The sequence below is a fragment of the Microtus oregoni genome, unplaced genomic scaffold (assembly GCF_018167655.1).
Source record: "Microtus oregoni isolate MIOR12 unplaced genomic scaffold, Mior012 000030F_ref0000283, whole genome shotgun sequence".
Lineage (NCBI taxonomy): Eukaryota > Metazoa > Chordata > Mammalia > Rodentia > Cricetidae > Microtus > Microtus oregoni.
The window spans coordinates 8013861-8034336 of record NW_024543089.1 but is presented as its reverse complement, the minus strand read 5'-3'; the positions used below and the strand labels follow the sequence as shown (position 1 = coordinate 8034336).

The window sequence follows — 20476 nt, the reverse complement described above, 5'->3', positions numbered from 1 at the left end:
TATTCTTAATTTGTCTCATCAATTGCATAATTAGCTCAACAACTAATGGAACATCTAATCTTTATAGTTTTACATATGGGTTTGCTTTGATAATGTTAAAATTGGAATAATTAACATCATGTTATTGGAGATAGAAAAGTAGGTGCTCCATATTTTTATTGTAAATGTCTCTTCTCATGTGGGATTCCCCCTCTGTATGCTCTGAATATCTTTTATTACTGTGTCAAAGACCAGCTTCAACTAGTATATAATTTACCAGGGTAGGGACTTACTGATTATAAAAATAAGTAAAGAGAACAAAGACACAATAAAAATAATAAAGCAGAAACATAAGATAGTACCTGGAGTGAGTTCCAGAGAATGCTGAAATCTGCCCATGTTTAAATTTCCACATTATTTTATACCCCAATACAACAGTTGGAAAAAGGCAAAAAACTGCTTTAACCTGATAGAAAAGACAACTAAAGGAGTTTCTTGCTTCAATAATTTGAGACATCAAGTCATTAATTCTTTAGAAAAATATTCTGTTTCGACAGTGAACCCACACTTGACCAAGTGTCCTGAAATACAACTGCCAATATGCAATTATCCACCTGAACTGATATGTGGTGTACTTTCTGTACTTAAGCCAACTTTGTTTTTGATGTCCCTAAAAGAGGCTGCTTCGATCCTTAAGCAGACATCTAGTTCCTACTTTCTTCTTTCTTGTCCAAACATGGTTTTGTTTACATGATAAAATGTATGAGATTAAGTTAAATATTCATAAGCACAATATAATCATCAAGGTTCTGAAGACTGAATCTTAGACTAAGTTTAAGGTATCAACTTGGCTGGAATCTAAAGTGAGCACTTCTTTGCATCTGAAAAAGACTTTTGTGACTATAAGGAAGTCCAGATATCAAAGGAGAGGAGTATTTTGTCCTCACAGAGGAAAAAAAAAAAAAAAAGGGACAACTATAGGGGAAAGTACTACAGATATTGTGAGACTAGAGAAGTAAGTTAAATGCTACAGATTTACTAAAAAAGGGAATGCTATCATCAAAGAATGTTTTTTAAATGCTATACATTTTAAACTACCATGAAAATGGAGTTTCTAGACATGAATGTTCAAGAAATATTTAAATAATGGTTCTTTCCAGATTAGGTAAATATAGGTAAGAAAGATGAAATTTTACAAGGTCTCAATAATAAAACATTAAGAGAAAATCATAAATATCCTAAAATATTTCTAATATCCACAGATGGTTCTGATTTGTAGCAGTAGGAATCTTAATACCTCACTTTGTTGTTTACATTGATGGTATTTTAATGGATCCATGGCACAATATATAGAAATGAAGTAATTTCTCCATTAAACATCTCTCAACAAAATTTACCTGGTTATTGAGGATGAAAGGTTTCTTCAGTTCATTGTTTACATGATTTCTACATTCACATGGCTCAGATATAATAGAATTTTGCTCTCGCTTCAGGCTTATTGATGTATGACTTTATTAATTTCTATGTTGCAAAACAAATTACCACAAATATAGTCTCTTAAAGCAATAGACATTAGATATCTCAGTTTCTTTAGACTAGAAATACAGCTACAGTTTAATTGGGTTTCCTGCATTAAAACCTCATCAGACCCTTATTCAGAGTTGTGGAGAGTGTTTTGTCTTGCCTTAGAATCTATTAGGAAAAATATATCTCACAAGCTCTTTTGCTTGTGGTGAAATCTATTTCCTTAGGTATACATATACAAATCCAATATTTCTGTTTTCTGCTTGAGCCTCACTGGGGCTACTCTCTGAGCTGAGAAGCTCTCTGCATTTTTTTTTTACATGACCCTCTTTGTAGGGTTTCAAAGTTATATGGCAACTTATTTTCAAATTCAGCAAGACGTATTTTTTTTTTCCTGCTCAATCTAGTAAAATGGTGTCTCTTATAACAATCATTAGAAAGATGACCCTATCACCGTAACCATTTTATGCAACCTAATCACTGAAGGGCAGTCCGCCCAAGGTCAGACAGTAGACTCAAGATATGTTGCTGGTAGTTTATGGATAGATTATGCTATGAACCTAAGTAATTAAAGCCTAAACTGGAGTGTAGAACTCTGGATGATACTGTTGTCAGGAATGTGGTTCATCGGCAGAAATAAGATGTAGACACTGAGAAAATCTGTCTGGAATAGAGGCTAGGAGTGCTGTAAGTATCAGATTTGTACACCCGAAGCTTGACACGATTACTGATATCATGCAACTAGATGTTGTTGATGGTGAAGAAAAGCTGTTTGATTTAAGGATTGCGTAACTGGGTTCTTATTTTGCATTTCTTTAATCTTGTTTTTTCACAAATAAGACTTTATTTGTCACTATTAAAAATCTGTATTTCACACAGATTCTTGGACTGGTGGTTCATATCCATCGGCTCGTTCAACCTTAGCACCTGTCTCAGCACCAGTAGTTTTTTCCAGAACTACCACCTTCACCATGGAGCTCCATGAGTTTTTCCAATTCAAACTTGGGTTTCTTCAGCATTTTTACTTTCCTAACGAAGACATCATGAAGAGGATAAATGGACTGGCAAGCCTATTCTATGTCTTTCCCAATGCTGTCTGGAATCAGTTTATTAAACACTTCCTTCAAGTCATTTGTCTGCACCTCTCGGGTCATAATCTCCATCATCTTCTTCCGGATCTGGCGGACCTGCTGGTGCTTTGCATATGAGGTCTTGAGGATCTGATTGTTGCATTTTTTAGTGAAACCAACACAGAAAAGTCGGAACAAATAACCATCGGTTGTCTTGACATCAACGTGAGCTTCAATCATGGTCTGCCACTTTTTGACCATGGAATACATTTTGTCCCGGGTAAGATCCATGCCGTGGAAGTTAGTCAGACAGTTTTTGCCCTGAACATCCTCAGTGATTAGCTTGAATTTTCTAAATGCAACTTCATCGTTTTGGAGATCAGCAAGGCTCACTTCAAACACGCGACCCTTGAGGCCATCGGATGCAATTTTGGTTCCTTGAGTCCTTGTGACTAGTGTCTTTCCAATGTTTCTAATATTGAACATGGCCGGGGCTTTCACATCATACCAATCTTTCTTCGAAAATGGATCAACCACTTTCTTCTTGGCTCCCTTCTTGCCGCTCAGGGAGCCAAAAGGGCAGAAGTAGAACTTGCTTGAGAACTTAGACGAGCTGGGTGGGGGAAGCGCCGGCTACGTGACCCTGGCTCTCGCATTTCTTTAATCTTTTCTTGCTATACTTTTCTTTTGGCATGGTAATATTTACTTTGGACTGCTGTATATTTGAAGTTCATTGATTTATGTTCCATTTTGCTGAGGTTTATAAATAAGACATGGCTTTTAGTATAAGTAGAGTTTCTAGATTTAGACTTTTGAAAAAAAATTAGAACTATGAATTATTTTTGAAATTAGAATAAAAGTAATTGTCATTATAAAGTTCCTATTAACTTTTTAGTGCCAAGTGTAGGACATTTTGGTTTGACTCTGGAATATCCCTGAAGGCCTTATGTTTTGAGTGTCAGGTCTACAGTGAATGGCATTATATTGAGAACTGTGGAAACTTTAGAATATGGAGTCTAGTTGTAAGAACAAAGTCATTGAGAATATGTCTGTGGAATGTAGAGGATATCCTAATAATTACTACCTATTCCTAAGTGACAGTGTCTGTTATTATACAAATAGCTGTCCTCTGTGAAGTTTTCCTGTAACAAATATTGTTTTCTAAACCTCAGAAGACCAACTCAACATGGCTATGAAAGTATAAGCCAAAGATAGCTGTAATTTTGAACAGTTTTTTTTGTCAAATATTTCAGTAACCATGATAATATCTCTAATGCAAGTGTATTTAATCATTACAGTCCACAATGCAAAATATGTCAATTCACAATTAGGAATGTTAGACAGAATCTGCCCATTGCTTATTTATGTTTCTGGATACTAGCAGTTATAAGTAGAGTAAAATATTTTTGTTATTGGTCAGTATTTTCTTATTATTATAAGTATTATGCTAATCAAGTATACTTCTATGATTACCAAAACAATGACTAACACACACATACAGGAGAACAGAAAAGCTGTTCACACCTTCTCTAAGAAGTAAAAGTTCTTGTATCTGTCTATTGAATACGAGTTACGTTTGATATACCATCCTTTAATAGTTAGGCTATTTCACATATTCCTCTCAATGATACATTCATTGTATTTAATTTTAATAATTGATTTACTCACAATTAAAACAAACTTATTCACAGATCATTTCTCTTCCATTAGATAGAAAGAGCCTGGTTCAATATTCACAAGTTTTCTCAGTTTTTTTCATGTGTGTGGTGGTTTGAATATTTGGCACTATTCGGAGGTGTGGCCTTATTGGAGTAGGTGTGCCATTCTTGTTGGAGAAAGTGTGTCACAACACTTCCTGCCAGTCCAGAAAAAGAATTCTCAGCTTCTTTTCCAGCATCATGTCTTCTTTTTTTTTTTTTTTTTTTTTTTCCCTTTTTTGGGTTTTCGAGACAGGGTTTCTCCGTAGCTTTTTGGCTCCTATCCTGGAACTAGCTCTTGTAGACCAGGCTGGCCTCAAACTCACAGAGATCCGCCTGCCGCTGCCTCCAGAGTGCTGGGATTAAAGGCGTGTGCCACCACCGCCCGACTCATCATGTCTTCTTGTATGTCACTATGATTCCCAACATGAAGAAAATGTACTAAACCTCTGAAACTGTAAGCTAGCTCCAATGAACTGTTTTCCATTAAAAGATTTTGATGTTGTCATGGTGGTTATTCACAACAGAAAAATCCCTAAGACAATGTGCATCATGGCTTCTTTGCCTATTGAATGAAAATTGACATGAACATTATTTACAATAATTTTCAAATGTCAGATGACCATACTAAGCATGGTGAACAATGAGGGCTGATGAGAAGCCAAGGACAATGGCATGGGTTTTGAACCTACGTAATGTGCTGGCTTTGCGGGAGCCTAGCCAGTTTGGATGTTCACCTTCCTAGAAATGGACGGAGGTGCGAGGACCTAGGATTACCACAGGTCAGGGAACCCTGACTGCTCTTTGGACTGGAGAGGGAGGGGGAGAGGAGTGGGGGGAGGGGGAGAAGGGTGGAAGGAGGAGGAGAAGGGTGGGAGGAGGGGGAGGGAAATGGGAGGCTGGGAGGAGGTGGAAACTTGTTTTTTTTTTTTTTCTCCTTTTCTCAATAAAAAAAAAAAGTTAAAAAAAATGCTGCATGATTCCCAGTAATAGTAGGCAGCAGAAATACTGTAGGTCCCCAAATGGTGGTAGTGGGCCATATGGCGGCAGGCAGTGGGCCCTGGAATCAGCCAATCCCAGGCAGAGACAGCTGCCAGTTCCCAAGCAGTGGCTGGTCCCTGGCAGGGAGACACATAGAGGATGGGCTGTTTCCTGCAAGCCAGGTTGTGTGAGCAGGCAGCGGGTAGGAGGCACATGGACAGACACACCCAAACAGAATAGAATTGATATTTATTACTTAGAGGAGGAGGGAGAAGAAGACACAGAGAGAGAAAGGGGGTAGCAGAGAAGTGGGGAGAGAGGCAGAAGCAAAGCTGCCTCTCCAAGAGGAAGACAGAAAAGAGAGCGAGCTCAGGCCAGAAGCTGAAGATCAGGCTGCCTCAGCGGATGGGGGAGGGAGTGGGCATGGCTTGTATGAACAATTATAACATTCACAGCTCTGTTTTATAATAAAAAGCAGGAGATTGGTTACCACAGGTTGACAGAATTGGGGCGGCAGATTCTCAAGACTGCTTCTGGCTTATTTGTGGGCATCACCTTTATTTTGGGGGGGGGGGGGACTTGAGAAGGCTGGGTGCTGGCCACATCCTGGATAGCTTGTCTCTTTGCTCCAGTCTGGTGTTTGTGGCATGAAAATGTCTGGTGTCTCTTATACCTGTTTAAGGTATTGGCAGAACAAAAAACGAAGTTAAATTAAGGGAAAAAAATTAGGACCAGGGAATTGAGGGATGTATCTGACCTGTTTAGGGTGGATCCTTTAATTCAGCTCCCTGGAACTCACAAGAATTTTTTGAGTTTGTAAAAACAAGTTTTAGACACATATATTGAACAATGAAAAGTATTTTTAAGACTAAGGAAGGCGGCATAAGAGAGAAATTTTAAAATTGGCAAAACCTCTCAGCTATCAAACTGTATCAGAGATCTTTGAGAAGGATAAGATTTTACTTGAGTTACTGATTAAAAAATGACAGAGAACTTACTTGGTTGGCACCCAGAGCTACTCTTTTTGGGTCCTCCATTGTCGCTGAAGGTTGCATCTGTCTCTTGCTGTTTAGCACAGGGTCTGCCAGGCTCCAGAAGATCCTGTGGGCTAAGAAATCCCTAGGAAGACAGGCCTAACTTGACCTGAGCAGCGAGGCTGTCAATTTCAGTGATTCTCTCCACGTCAGGAGATATTTAGTTTAGATGAAAGGCAGTTTAGCCCAATGGTCAGTGCTTGGCAGTTGAAGCAAACTGTGGATGGAAGTTGTCGTGTGTCCATTTGTCTTCTGTCATCTTTGGAGGAAGTAGAGTGCTGCGGAGCCAACCTGTCTCTTTTTGTTATGAAAAGTTTAATTTTACTTATTGATATTGTGTTATGCTTTTAATTAATGAGTATGTTAATGTGCTAATATTATATGATAGTCACAGAACATAGAATGTGAATTTTGTATGCACTTTGAATAAATGTGATAGCATAGAATATAAAAATAAACATTGAAAATAAAGTTTCCTTTTATTTCTTAGAGATAATATGATTTTATTTTTTCCCATATACATTTCTTGTAGTACTGTAGTTTGAAACAAGGATCTGGCATAGGCATGCCAGCAGTACAACATGGAGAATATCCTCCACAATCCAGCTACATCAGGGGCCAAGCATCCTAATTTATGTAATACCTTTATATAATCTATATCTACATCTATATCTACATCTACATCTATATATGCGTGTTTGTGTGTGTAATCATAATCTCATAGATATTCCTATATATAATATTATTGTGGTACTTGGGATCAAACTGAGGGACTCTGGCTAGCATGCCACACAAGCACACTCCCACTGATGGATATGGCCATCTTTAACAGAGTCTTTCTGTCAAGATAATTCAATCTGGAGTTTAATGTGTCACTAAATCACTCAAATTATTCAATATATATATATATATATTAAAAAGTGAATATACAAATATGATAAATTCACTTTTTACATCAAAACTCAGACTACGTCAAGATTTAGGATGGCAAGAAGCTTTAAAGTGGTTATTTGATTTACTTAAGCTAGTAAATCTACTAAGTACCATGTTTCCTCTGAAATATAAAAATATGCAATTTTGTCCTAATATTTGAGGTGCATTATATCCTTTGAGGTTGTTAAGGTTTGGGAAAACACTAAACAAGTAGCTTTAAAATGTAGGTATTTGAGGAAATAGACATTATTCTCTTTAAGAAAAATGGGTTTTCTTTAAAAGGAAGTTGCTTTTTTTTCAAAATAGGCCAAGATAGAACATTATTTTATATAATTTGTGCAAAGCACAAAAAATGCTATATCGATTAGTGTCAACAATAAATGAAAGAACAATTAGAGACAATATGCAACACACACACACACACACACACACACACACACACATTGTATCTGTATGATAAATATATAGCCAAATCCCTTTCCCCAGAACAACTCTTCTTCTGTTTTACTTCAGAATAGAGAAGGACTCACAGGGATAGCAACCATACATAGTCTATAAGTTGCAATAAGGCTAAACTGCTTTCTTAAAGCTGGGCACGGCCACACAGTATAAAGAGTAGTTTACCAAAAGTTAGTAAAGGAGTCAGATATAGCCTCTGTTCCTTCTCTTAAGAGTCCCATAAAAGGACCAAGCTACACAACTGTAACATATATGCAGAGTGCCTAGGTCAGACCCACACAGGCTCCCTGGTTGTCAGTTCAGTCTCTGTGAGTATCTGTGGGCCCTCGAGAGTTTATTTTGAGAGATTTCTTGTGGTGTTCTTGATCTCTCTTGCTCCTACAGTTCTTGTTCTTCCTTTTGTTCTGCAGGAATCCCCAGGATCTGTCTACTGTTTAGCAATAGTTCTCTGCATATTTACATTTTCCACTCTTATCTCAAATATGTATAGGTATCCTCCAAAATGACAGTCTCTGAAACTTGACTGCTAATTCCTAACTTTACATCATCTCTATTTTTGCCACACATATTATTATTACACCTTGACTACCATTTCTTGAATTCAATGAAAGTTGAAAATACTATTATCCCTTTAAAAGTTTGATTTTATGGGATACAGTTAGGTAGCACTTAAATTAGGTTAATTCCTTGAACCAAGTCTTTTAATTTGATCTACAGAACAATGGTAGAATATATTTGAAAAAAAAAAAAGCTAGTAGCATTTTTAGATAATGAAATGCCAATCTTTAGAGGTTCTAAAGTTTAAAATGGCTAAGTCTGGAAGTCTATAGAAGGAAAGTGTACTCAGCTTAGAAGAAGAAGGAGAAGTCTTAAGATGGGAAAAATGGATAATTTATTTTTCTATAATGTGCTTTTATTTAGGAAATAAAGATCACCAGACATTATGCAATGTATTTCATTGTTAATTAATATTTATTTCAAAAGAAAGTTTTGAAAAACAGAGAGATTGTTTTTTTGACCTAGATAAGAGATGACTGTTGTGGAAAGAACAGAAACAAAATATTAAAAGCTTACAAACAACTGGAATTGATTACTAATTTGGTGAGAGGAGTGAGAAGAAAGCCAACGATATTCCAAATGAATGAACGGCCTGAGGGCATTTTAAACAAGAATTTAATTTGAACTAGTGTCACACAATGGAAGCAAAAGAGTGAGACTGGAAGAGAACATGTAAAAAACCAGTATTGCCTGGATTATATCTGACAGTGTTGATCTGCTTTTCTAGTTACTCAAAAGCAAAACCTTTGCATATCCTGATTTTTAGTTCTCTGTTATAGCTGTTATGCAGAATATAAAATTCTATTTCAAAAGTAGCAATCATCTTGTCACCATCACTGATATATCTCAGCTCTAAATCTGTTTTATCTGCAAACAGATAAATTGATGTGTGTTGGAATGTCCTGCCCATGCCATCAAGTCTGTATGGTTAGAACATAGCACATGAGGAAAGAGAGATGGAAGACATGTCTTCCATGTCAGAGACATAATCAGGATTGAGCACTCTTGGCTTCGCAGGATATGGGAAATCATTTGTAATTTATTTAACATTTGAAAAGATACTACTGGAGTCTCTCCACCAGCAAAGTGAAATATCTGATAAGGTTTTTAAACAAACAGATTTCTTTAGAGAGCAAAATGCAGTATGGCAGGAACAAAAAGAATATAAGAAACTCCTTTGCCATGTAACCCATGCCTGGTACCTTTTTGCTTTGTGAAAATAATGTCTTCCATTTTCCAATCATTATTCTTGCTATGTTGCTTTTGGCTTTTGTTGTTTTAAGTAATAGGTTTTCCTTCTGTTTTCACACAGCTTAACCATGATCATTGGGTTCATTTCCATCAAAACTGCTTTCTTGCAATATTCCTCAGACCATGCTTTGCCTCTTGTCCTGGACTGACCAATAAATTCTCTGTGGTTGTTCAGTGCCCACAAAGAGTTTAAGTTGTATGGTTCATTCATCTATTTCTATTCTGCATTCCCATATAAAGGATGATCTAGGAATGTAGGAAATGTGGTGTCCTTATTGCTGTATTTCTGTTTCTAAGCACAATGTTAATACCGACATATGTTTTTAACATTTGTGGCTAGATCAACAAAAGAAAGTAAAATAAAAAGTTCCAAAATTTGGAACTATCTTGACAACTTAGTGAGATTGTTGAGGAATAAATGATTTGTTTTAGACTTGATGAAAAAGAAAGAATGTTGACATGTGGTTGTTTGCAATTTATGCATTGACAGTCAAAGAAAACTTTATATTGCCATTCTGCAAATTAAGCCATTTAATGAAAATTTAATGAAAATTAGAAAAAAATAGATTTCTATTATATGTAGCAACAAGGATACTCAGTCTTATATGTCTACAAAAGACCAAAAATGTTTTATTAACTAATACTATTCAGATAAAGTGGATATCTCTTAGATATAAATTATTACATGTGATTAAATATAAGTATTCCCAAAGTATTTTTTTAAAAAAATCTTACATATATAATATATGGCTTTCATCAAATTTGGTACTGATGTGTGATTTTCTTTTTAGCACAACAAATACAAAGTTATGCACTTTTGAAAATTAAATCTATGTTATAATATATATGATAAATATATATAATATATAACATATTTTACATTATATGATATATAATAAATATTATATATATTTGTCTAGTTGGCTTTAGAGTTGGGCAATAGCTCTCTCCCTCTCTAAATCCAAGCATGTTGTTAAAAGAAAAATTTGAAGTTTCTGTCTTATGTCAACAGCAGTTTGGTCTGAGACAGAAAGGAGAAAGAAATTAGAAAAAAATTTACACTTCTTCATACCTATTTTTGTTCCTATCATAACTTTCATTTAATATGTATATCTGTATATGTCTATATAAATAATGTTTAAGTTCTCCACAATGAACAATGTATTAATTTTCCTGCAGTAAAGTGAGACACAATTGCTCCTGGCAGCACCGATCTATTACTGAGAGAATGTTGAGCACCAAAGACACTTCACTTGGAGCTTGTTTTCTTCCTGGCAAAACCGGCCTTTGGGCAAGGAACTACCCATGCATCAACCACAAACAAAATCTACAATGTTTCGACAGGACGAGTAGGATATACAAAAAAGACTGTCAAATCTTACCAAGACAGGGTAAGATGGTTTTGAAAATTTTCCTTCCTCTGTAAATGGTCTGCCTGTTACTCTAGGCATTAGTTAAGTTTGGTTGCTACAAGGTTGCTTATGAGACCTTGGGTGATTGCCTAGGTAGACCAGTTGTCTCAGTCATTTGTGGCACCTTTTGAAAGTTGATTACACTTCCTGCTTACTCAAGTAATATTATTCCTTCTCAGTTCCTCAATGGGGTTGAACACAAGATAGTTTTAGTTACTTTCCTCTCATGGCTTGGCCAAGTTATTTTTATACATTATTTAAACTCATCAGATAGAATAATTATTGAAGCATTTATCACATGTATCTTGCTTGAAATTGTTTTTGCTGGTTGTAATTCTAATTTTTATACCTCTATGTGTTCTTATTGTATATAACTTTGTTTTAGGCTTAGAAATTTCTTATTTAAACCAAAAGGTAAGTAGGAATTCCTACGACCAGTTGCTTTTAAGTTACCTGCCCACTTGGGTGTGGTCTCTTATACTATATAGGCTGATGTCAATTGCCTATCTGGACTTTCGTCTATGGACATATTCTCTTTTTATTATTTTTACCATGTTTTCTTAGGATTGATGAGCATCATTTTTTGCCATTATGTATTCATTTATTTTTAAATTATTTTATTTAGTTAACGTATATCATTTCCCCTCCCTTTCCAATATATGGTCTCTTTTTTAATTATTATTAAATTATTCACACATACTTATGAATAAATATATAATACAATATGATGAATTCAATTAGCATTGCTTGTATTGATGTAGTCTTAATACTTTCTTCTTGGTATTGGATAAACAATTACATAGATCATTCCTAGGGAAGACTAAGTCTCCCTTTCTCAGTCAATGTTAGTTGCCTATAGCTCTTCATCTCTGGTTGAGGACCTATGAAAACTTCCCTATCCAATTGGCATTGGAACAGATGTTGTTAATATTCAGGTCTTGTTTAGGTGGTGATAGTTTTGTGAGTTCATGAGTGTACTAACCTGTCATCCAAAGACACCTCTAAGCAGAAGATTCCCTGGGTCTCTGGTTCATTAATCTTTCACCTCAAACATCCTTCATATGTACAGATTCATATGCAATAGGAAATGCATAGTAGATGTATATGTTGGTTTAAGGTAAATTACTGACAGCTATATTTTTATATTTTGATCAATTGTGGCTTTCTGTAATGGTCACCATTTGCTGTACAAAGAAGCATCTTTGATAAGGCATATCAATATACACTTTTATGTGGGTATAAGGATATGTATTAAGAATATAGTTAACTATTATTCTGATTTAGAAACAGGAGTGATTATTCTATGATATCCAAGAAGTTACTAGCCAAGGGAAGCTGACTAGGCTTTTAGTAGCAGACATGTCTCTGCAGTCTACTGTTGGAGCCTTAAATCTAATTATATAGCTGTTACCACCAAGATATGCAGCTACTATTGGAGATTTTGTAATATCTTGTTTCTCTGGTATCTGTCTTTGTTCATTGGCATCACAATGGGTACTGTGAACCTTAATTATTTTCCATGAACTAGTAATAGAAGTGTACAAATTACCTTGCCAAGAGTCCTATAAAAAGATGTGTAACAACATTATATTTTCAGACTATTCATAGGTAACCAATTCATTGATTCAAGTTATTTCCTTGCTTCTTTTGTTTTTCTAGGACTCATAGTCAATGAATAATCAATAGTTCCCATGGTGCTTTATAATAAGAACTCCTTTCTCCATTATTTTGTTCTGTGATAACATTTATTGTAATTTTATTTCCATTTCAGCTAATTTTCCAAGTTACAGTTTTTAGTAAAACAATAGAAGGACTGACTCAGAAACCCAATATGTAACCAAGTATTACAGAAAAAGAAGCACAGGTCAAGGTGAACCTCTTAATTATTTTTAATTACTGGAATATATTTAATCATTTGACATATGAGACTGCCATAATTAGCGTTCTAATAAACATCATTTAAATTAAACATAGCAGTATTTTTTACAACACTTACTTTTGTATTTTTTGGTATCTCTATTGCTTTTCTCCATTGTTCCTTCATTTATTTTTCTGACTTGAAATAAAATTATTTGAATACAAACCTCAGACATCATGTTCTTTTGTAAAAGGAGACTGCTTTCTTGTTTCCTAGACACTCAGACATAAGTAATCTCATAAAACTTTATTAATTACAAAATTATTTAGCTTATTATCTCAAGTTTATTAAGCTCTTACAACTTAAATTAACCCATAGTTCTTATTTATGTTTAGCCTCATGACTTGGTACCTTTTCTCAGTGCAGTATTTTCATCTTGCTTCCTCTGCATCTGTATGGTGACTGCTGCAGACTGATTCTTTCCTCTTCCCAGAATCTTCCTGACTGGCTACTGGCCAATCGGTATTTAATTAAAACCATACAGGTGCCAAATCTGTGCAGGGTACAAGAGCATTATCCTACAGCCCCTTTCATTTACTGTATGATTGTTCTTGAATACAATTATATCTCAATGCAATAACATACCTAAAATGAAGTTGGGGCTATAGAAATGGCTTAGTGTTTAAGAAAATGGGTTGTTCTACCAGAGCAGAGGACCCTGGGTCAACTCACAGCACCCACATGACTGCTAAAAACTTCCTGTAACTCCAGTTCCAGGACATCTGGACTCTACAAGCCCTATGTGCACATGCTGCACAGATATAAATGCAGAAAAAACTCTCATACAAATAAAAATAAATAAATAAAAAATTAAAAAGCACTTTGTTATTCCTCAATCTAATATCTGTTCAATCAATGTTTGAAAAGTCAAATTATTTTATTTTATTTTTTTTAGCATTTGGCACAATTTTACTTAAGTCAGAGTTCAGAAGGTGATATATGGTCTGTGACATGTTGGAATTCTTTGACATCCATCATAGATGACTTTTGAATACTAGTCTTTTGAATATAGTGTGATTTTTTAACATAATAAGAAATAAATATTAATATATGTAGGATTTCAGGGAGCAAATTTTATTGAGTTTTTGAAGAAATATAAATCTTTTGCAAAATGTCTAACAATTACAGGGGAAAATGTGCTTTGATGTTTGAATTGTGTTTTGTGTAATTTAGAAAGAAAAAGAAAATTAATAGACCTATTATTTTGATTTTAATCTTTAACCCAAATAAACCAGTCAGTTCCTTCCGGAAATTTTTTCTTTATTATTCATGATATCCATTTTAGTATCTTTATCAGTATTCATTTAATTCTATAAATGTAGCAGCAGGCCACTTGTTGGTTCCCGGCCACTGAACCCTGAAATTTTCACACAGAGACTGTATTAATTAAACCACTGCATGAAACATTAGCTCTCATTTCTTATTGGTTAACTCATACATATTAATTTAACCCATCTCTATTAATCTGTGTATCATCACGTGGCTGTGGCTTACTGCCTAAAGTTCCAGCATCCATCTCCCGTGGGGCTACATGGCTTCTTCTTTACTCTGCCCTTCTTTCTCCCAGCATTCAATTTAGGATTTCCTGCCTAACTTTATTCTATCATATCTTGCCAAGCCAGTTTTCTTTATTCAGAAATGGTAATCACAGAATACAGAGGAAAATCCCACATCATATGAACAAGTAGTAGGTGATAATAAAATAGAATTAAATTTTGTTCAAAGTTCTAAATATGGGAACTTTTATTTTTAAGAGATACATACATGTACTATTTGAGATGCAATTTTTAAGGTTTCACCCAACTTTCACATAATTTATGTTAAAGTACCTTCAAAATAAAACATAACGTAACTGTGAATTTATTTATTAAACACTTCATATGTTACATTTTAGATGCATAAAATAGCAGCATAATATTAAAGATGAACGGTATTAATATTGTTAAGTATTCAATTATTGACAAAAAATCAAAGCAAATAAGCTACCTACGTCACTTCTGATTTCTTTGTCAAGAAAATATGAACATCTTTCTTCTGCTCTCCAGGACAGTTTTGAAATTCAGTTCTACTTTTCAGTAAAATTTCCTTACTGTGTGTTTGCATAATTAATGTCTCACTCTACAATTTCCATGCACTGATTTTCAAAGAATGATTTCAAAGCTTTGCATTTTATTGCAACTTGTTCAAGAGTAATTCTGTCTGTTTGCAAATATAATTTGCTTCTGATTAACCCCATTTAAACTTTGTATTATTTGAAGAGATAATTTATAAAAAAAGAGGTACATGCAGTCTTTGCATACAGAGTAATATACTCATAGGTTAATTACAAAACTGCATTTAAAAAAGGTCAGAAAATCATGAATTCTGACAAACTTCTTCTCAAGATAAATGATTGAATATCATTCTCTAAATTTGGCAAGAAATTTACAAATGGGAAATCAGTGGATTAACTTATTTACCCTCAAATTGAACATTGTATTAAACTTAAGTTTTTATGAATGTAATAGTAATTATTTAGGACTCAAGTAACACAGGAATATACAGGTACATTAAACTTTTTTTATTCCCTTTCTAAAGGCACAACCTCCATGATGCTTCCACAAGGCTGATGTCACTTGAATATTATGGCTGACCCATGCTTTTATTCTTATACTTACATTTTTATTTTGACTGAGCTGCTTTCATGAGTAAAAGTATTCTCCCTTTCTCCTCATAACAGTTTTGGTACATCCCTGTTGACTTGTACCTGTGAAGCTTCTGTTTATTTGTTATGTGATCCAGCTCTTGATTTACTGAATGATTTCACATGAGATTTCACTTGATATCCCTTTGGTAGCTGGCAAATTTCTTTCAAGAACGTTACTGAAATATATGTAGGATACTTATATTTTTCTATTTTATTGATAACAAAACCTTTAATAAATCTCACAAACATAGATGTCACCAATCGCAAAATTACTAGCTTTATTTAAAGCCTAAAATCTTAATTATGAAAAACATTTTTGTACAGGATGAAAACAGGCATATATCACAAAATATGAAGTGGCAAGAAAAAACAACTGTCATAGAAAACAACCATCTCCCAGGTACATAAAGATCACTAGGCACAGTAGGACCATTTCTAACACATTTGAAAAGTGGACTCACTAAATCCTAGATAGCGAAATTATGAACTTCTTCAATGTGTTCTTTCTTACACTGTTGCCTATACAATTAAATTGCCTGTTTACAAACACATTAACATATCATCTAATGAACTCTATAATTAATAAGAAAAGCAGCTATGAATATGATAGGGAAATACAAGAAGAAATTAATATAAATATTCCTTTTAGTGGTGTCCTCCCAACATCTGGAAGGTTTGCCATGGTAGAAAGTTTTCATAAAATTTCTAAGAGAAAAAGAAAACACTTTATAATGAGGTCAAACTGAGATACTAGGTTATCAGTCACTTAAGAAAAGATAGCAATGGTTTGTGGCCACAAACAAGATAGATCGTTTACCTAAGAATGTTTAGTATAGTTTATACAAAACATTCATAGGACATATATATATATATATATATATATATATATATATATATATGTGTGTGTGTGTGTGTGTGTGTGTGTGTGTGTGTGTGTGTGTATAGTCAATGTATAAATTATATCAATTACTACATTTATATCAGTATTGAAGAAAAATCAATGATATTGAGTTTTGAGACTTGTTATAAAAGATAAATTATTACCATATACTGAGGATAATTAGAAAGCATACTTACTTTGAACTTTAAAGAATAACTGTAACAATTAGTCCATGGGTGTAAGGTTGTTCAATACCAAATAATCAACCCTGAAAAACTTTGCATATAAAATATATTATACATACTGAGAAGATTATATATAGTAATAAACACACACACATAAATTTGATAACAATTAGTGAAAGGGAAACCATTGATTTGGAAGAAAACACAGAGGGTTTTGATGAAGTGTTTAGATACAATACATACTGTTTAAACTCATAAATAAATTTAAAAAAATCATATTTTATGCAAAAGTAGAAGCATATGGATTCAAAAGTTTCCAAAATATACAACTGAGGCTTATGAACAGCATTTACTCTACTGTCTATTTCTGGGTTCTGTGACACAATATTTTTATTTTAGATCACAGTGAATGAAACTTTGGATTGTTAGACACCATCTGGCTCATTGAACATTTCCTCTATAACTTTATTTTAAAAATGGAGTAACAAGAAAGTGAGCACTCACAGGGCAATGGTGGCGCATCTCTTTAATCCCAGCACTCAGGAGGCAGAGGCAGGAGGATCTCTGTGAGTTCGAGGCCAGCCTGGTCTACAAGAGCTAGTTCCAGTACAGGCTCCAAAGCCACAGAGAAACCCTGTCTTGAAACCCCCCCCCCCAAAAAAAAGAAAAAAAAAGAAAGTGAACACTGGTACATTAGAGATATCACTTTATTTATTCATTTATCAATAATTTGGATAAAAGTGAGAGACAAATAAAAAACTAGTCTTAATTTGTATTAACACTTATGTATATATGTATATATATATATATATATTAACTTCATGCTTATTAAATTCTTGTTGAATATATGTATACACATTGAAATTCCTGAAAATCTTTGGAAATAAGGAAAGGAAATATTCTGGTTTCCTGTTCAAGCCCTTTTAAACTTAACACAAATAGCATTAACTACAAACCTTCTGAGCTACATCTAGTATTTATCCCAAATTTGTTATTTGGGGAAATATGTAATAGTATTTGTATGGTAAGAAATATTTTTATCAAGATACAAGACAATTTACTAATTGTCTTCACATTATATATTTTGATATGAACGTATATAAATTAAACACACCAAGTATAACAGAAAAGCTATATTCAGTGATGTGGGTTGCCTCCAATTTAAAAATATTATGGCCTACATTTTTAGGAGCAGGAAACAACAGGTCTTATCCAGGAACAGTGGAACTTCCTGATGAGGTAGTTTGGTCTTAGAAGTGTCTTATAAAACAAGTAAAGTGCAAAGTTCCACTAAGTCCTTCAAATAAAAATGATGTAAACCCACAGATGACAGTTTAATGGGCTTAGGCAGGCGGACGGGGATACATAATATCAAGATAGATGATGCTGAATCCCATGGACAGATTCAGTTACTGACTCTACAGATCAATAATGGCATCATGATGAGAATTTACTGTTAGGGAAACATATTTTGGAAGTATCTGTGGCTTGCCTGACAATGAATATTCAAAAGACAAATTGTGTGTCCTGCAATGTTAACCCTGTCTTTGATAAATTTCCTAATTTTAGAGGTATTCTAAAATGGTTGCTTGTTTTCACCATTTTAAAATTATTGGCTGATTATAAATATTAATATTACTTCTACTCCAAGAATTTGGCATCCTTTAATTAATGGTAATATAATTAAATTTTGTTTCATTCATAGTTGAATATCAATTTACATTTTATTATTTTATTTTTATATAATCTATACACAGTAAAACAACACATATACCTGCACTTAGTATTTGTGGAGATAATACATGACATTGAAGGATATGCATTCTAATGGGAATGTAAAATGATATATTATGCTATATTCAGGAAAATTGTCAACATTGCATAAAGCTGGGCCTCCCAATTGCATCTGTTAGCAAAACGGTAATTGACAATTTTGCTTTAAGAAAAATTGCACTTATTGGTATGGAGATTAAAAAAAGAGCAATTAATCAAGTGTCAGCTTCACAGATTTTAGGGTTTATAATTTTTTCTACAAAATAAAACCAAGAGAAAATTTAGAATTTCATTCCCTCACTCAGATCTTTATTTTTCATGTTTTTGAATTGTTATATAAAAATTACACTGTCATATTGAAGAATATTGCTTTAATTTGCATTTGAAATGTCTTAAGGTTTTCAAGTAATGAAGCTTGGGTTACTATTCGATGGGATTGGGGGATGGGATTGGATCCAGAGGTCTATAAGTATCAAATTCTTTCTTTGGCAGATAAAAACTGAATGGTATTCCAGAAAGATGAATCTCTGTTGAAGAAAACAAGAGGAGCCATGGTGCGGAATGATCTTCCTTGTCCTTTTCTACTTCGAGGTTGTTGTGTGGAAGCTGCCTGTCTGCCTGCAACACCGCATCATTTTTGCCGTAATGTTCTCTGTCACCACATGTCCCAAAATATGGAGACAAGTGACTCCAGTCTGGAACATACAAAGTAATCATTCTAATAAATATTTTCCCACTTGAGCTCTTTCTCCTAGGTTCATTTTTTAATGACATAAGAAAGTTTTAACTAAATGTAAATAATAGCAGAAAATAGTCCACAAATCAAATCTGTTGTCATCTCACGTTCATTTATTTTCTGTATCTCCTGTTCCACTCAGATGATAAAGAGATAGGTGATGCCATGCCCATGAAGAAGGACTTTTGGTTTTTACTCCATTTTTTATATGAATCGTTCTCATAACTTAAAACATAGACATAGAAATTTTTATTCTCCTGTGATTTGCTATTTTTCTTAAAATTATTGATCAAGTGACCCACTTGATAAATATTAAGGACAAACGTATACAATATAAGTAAAGGAAGCATTTGAAAACTTCTAATATCATCTCAGAATTATGTAATTGAAAATAGTACAAATGTTATGTCACTGCTTCTCTTAAACTGAATAAAAGGGAAATTTTCTTTCTACAAAGAAACATTTAATCAGTATATTACTTACAATAAATTAATTATTATTTTCTGTTTGATAATGTCAGTAATCTTATATTTGTGTTGCAGGAAATTTAATGGCATAATGTTAACATTTACAGTTTATTCCTGTTGTCATGCCTATCCAGTAATCTCCTTCATGTGATAAATGTCAGGATCCAAACTTGAAATGAGTACTCTCTCAATCATTATGTTCTTTAACCTATCAAACACAGATTACATAAATGTCACATATTTTCTTAGTGTTTCTTCACTGTTTTGCTGATTTCTTTTCCGTGATAGATTTAATAAAAAATTATAGCAATCATTTTCATACATATATACCCATAACTCTTTTCTCTGATTTGTATTCAAATATTTGTTTTAAAAAATTTGGTTAAATTATTCCCTTTTCCTTATGGTAGCTGAACATGTATGAAAAGCATTTTTAAAATATGTATTCTTAATTTCCATCATTTGTTCTTATTATACTAATATTCACAAATGATTACATTGTGTGCAGTTTAATATGTAATTTATATAATATACCTGGTATTTATTAAAATATAATGTCTTAGAAATGCTAGGATATTTGTTCTCTCCTTTTCACTAATATATCTGAAAATCTCAAATACTAAGTTCTCAAATATATTTGGAAAGATTACATCTGAGTGTTAGTCTTTTCTACTTTCCATTTGGAAGTGGAATGGCATTTCAGAGTTTTAAATGGAGTCTTTAATTAACCTTAAATTAACACATTTCTATCAATCTGTGTATCACCACGAGAATGAGGCATACTGGTAAGAGTCTGGTGTCTTTCTCCTTTGGCAGCCACATGGCTTCTCTTTGACTCCATTGACTCTCTCTCTATTTATCTCTGTTCAGATTTCCCACTGGCTTTACTCTGCTAAGCCATTGGCCAAAACACCTCCTTTATTATCTAATATA

At 33.7% G+C, this 20476-nt stretch overlaps 1 pseudogene; it reads right to left on the bottom strand.

Annotated features, from left to right (window-relative positions):
- Nucleotides 1-2374: 2374 nt before the first annotated feature.
- Nucleotides 2375-19057, bottom strand: LOC121465315 (annotated as a pseudogene).
- Between the last annotated feature and the right edge of the window lie 1419 nt (nt 19058-20476).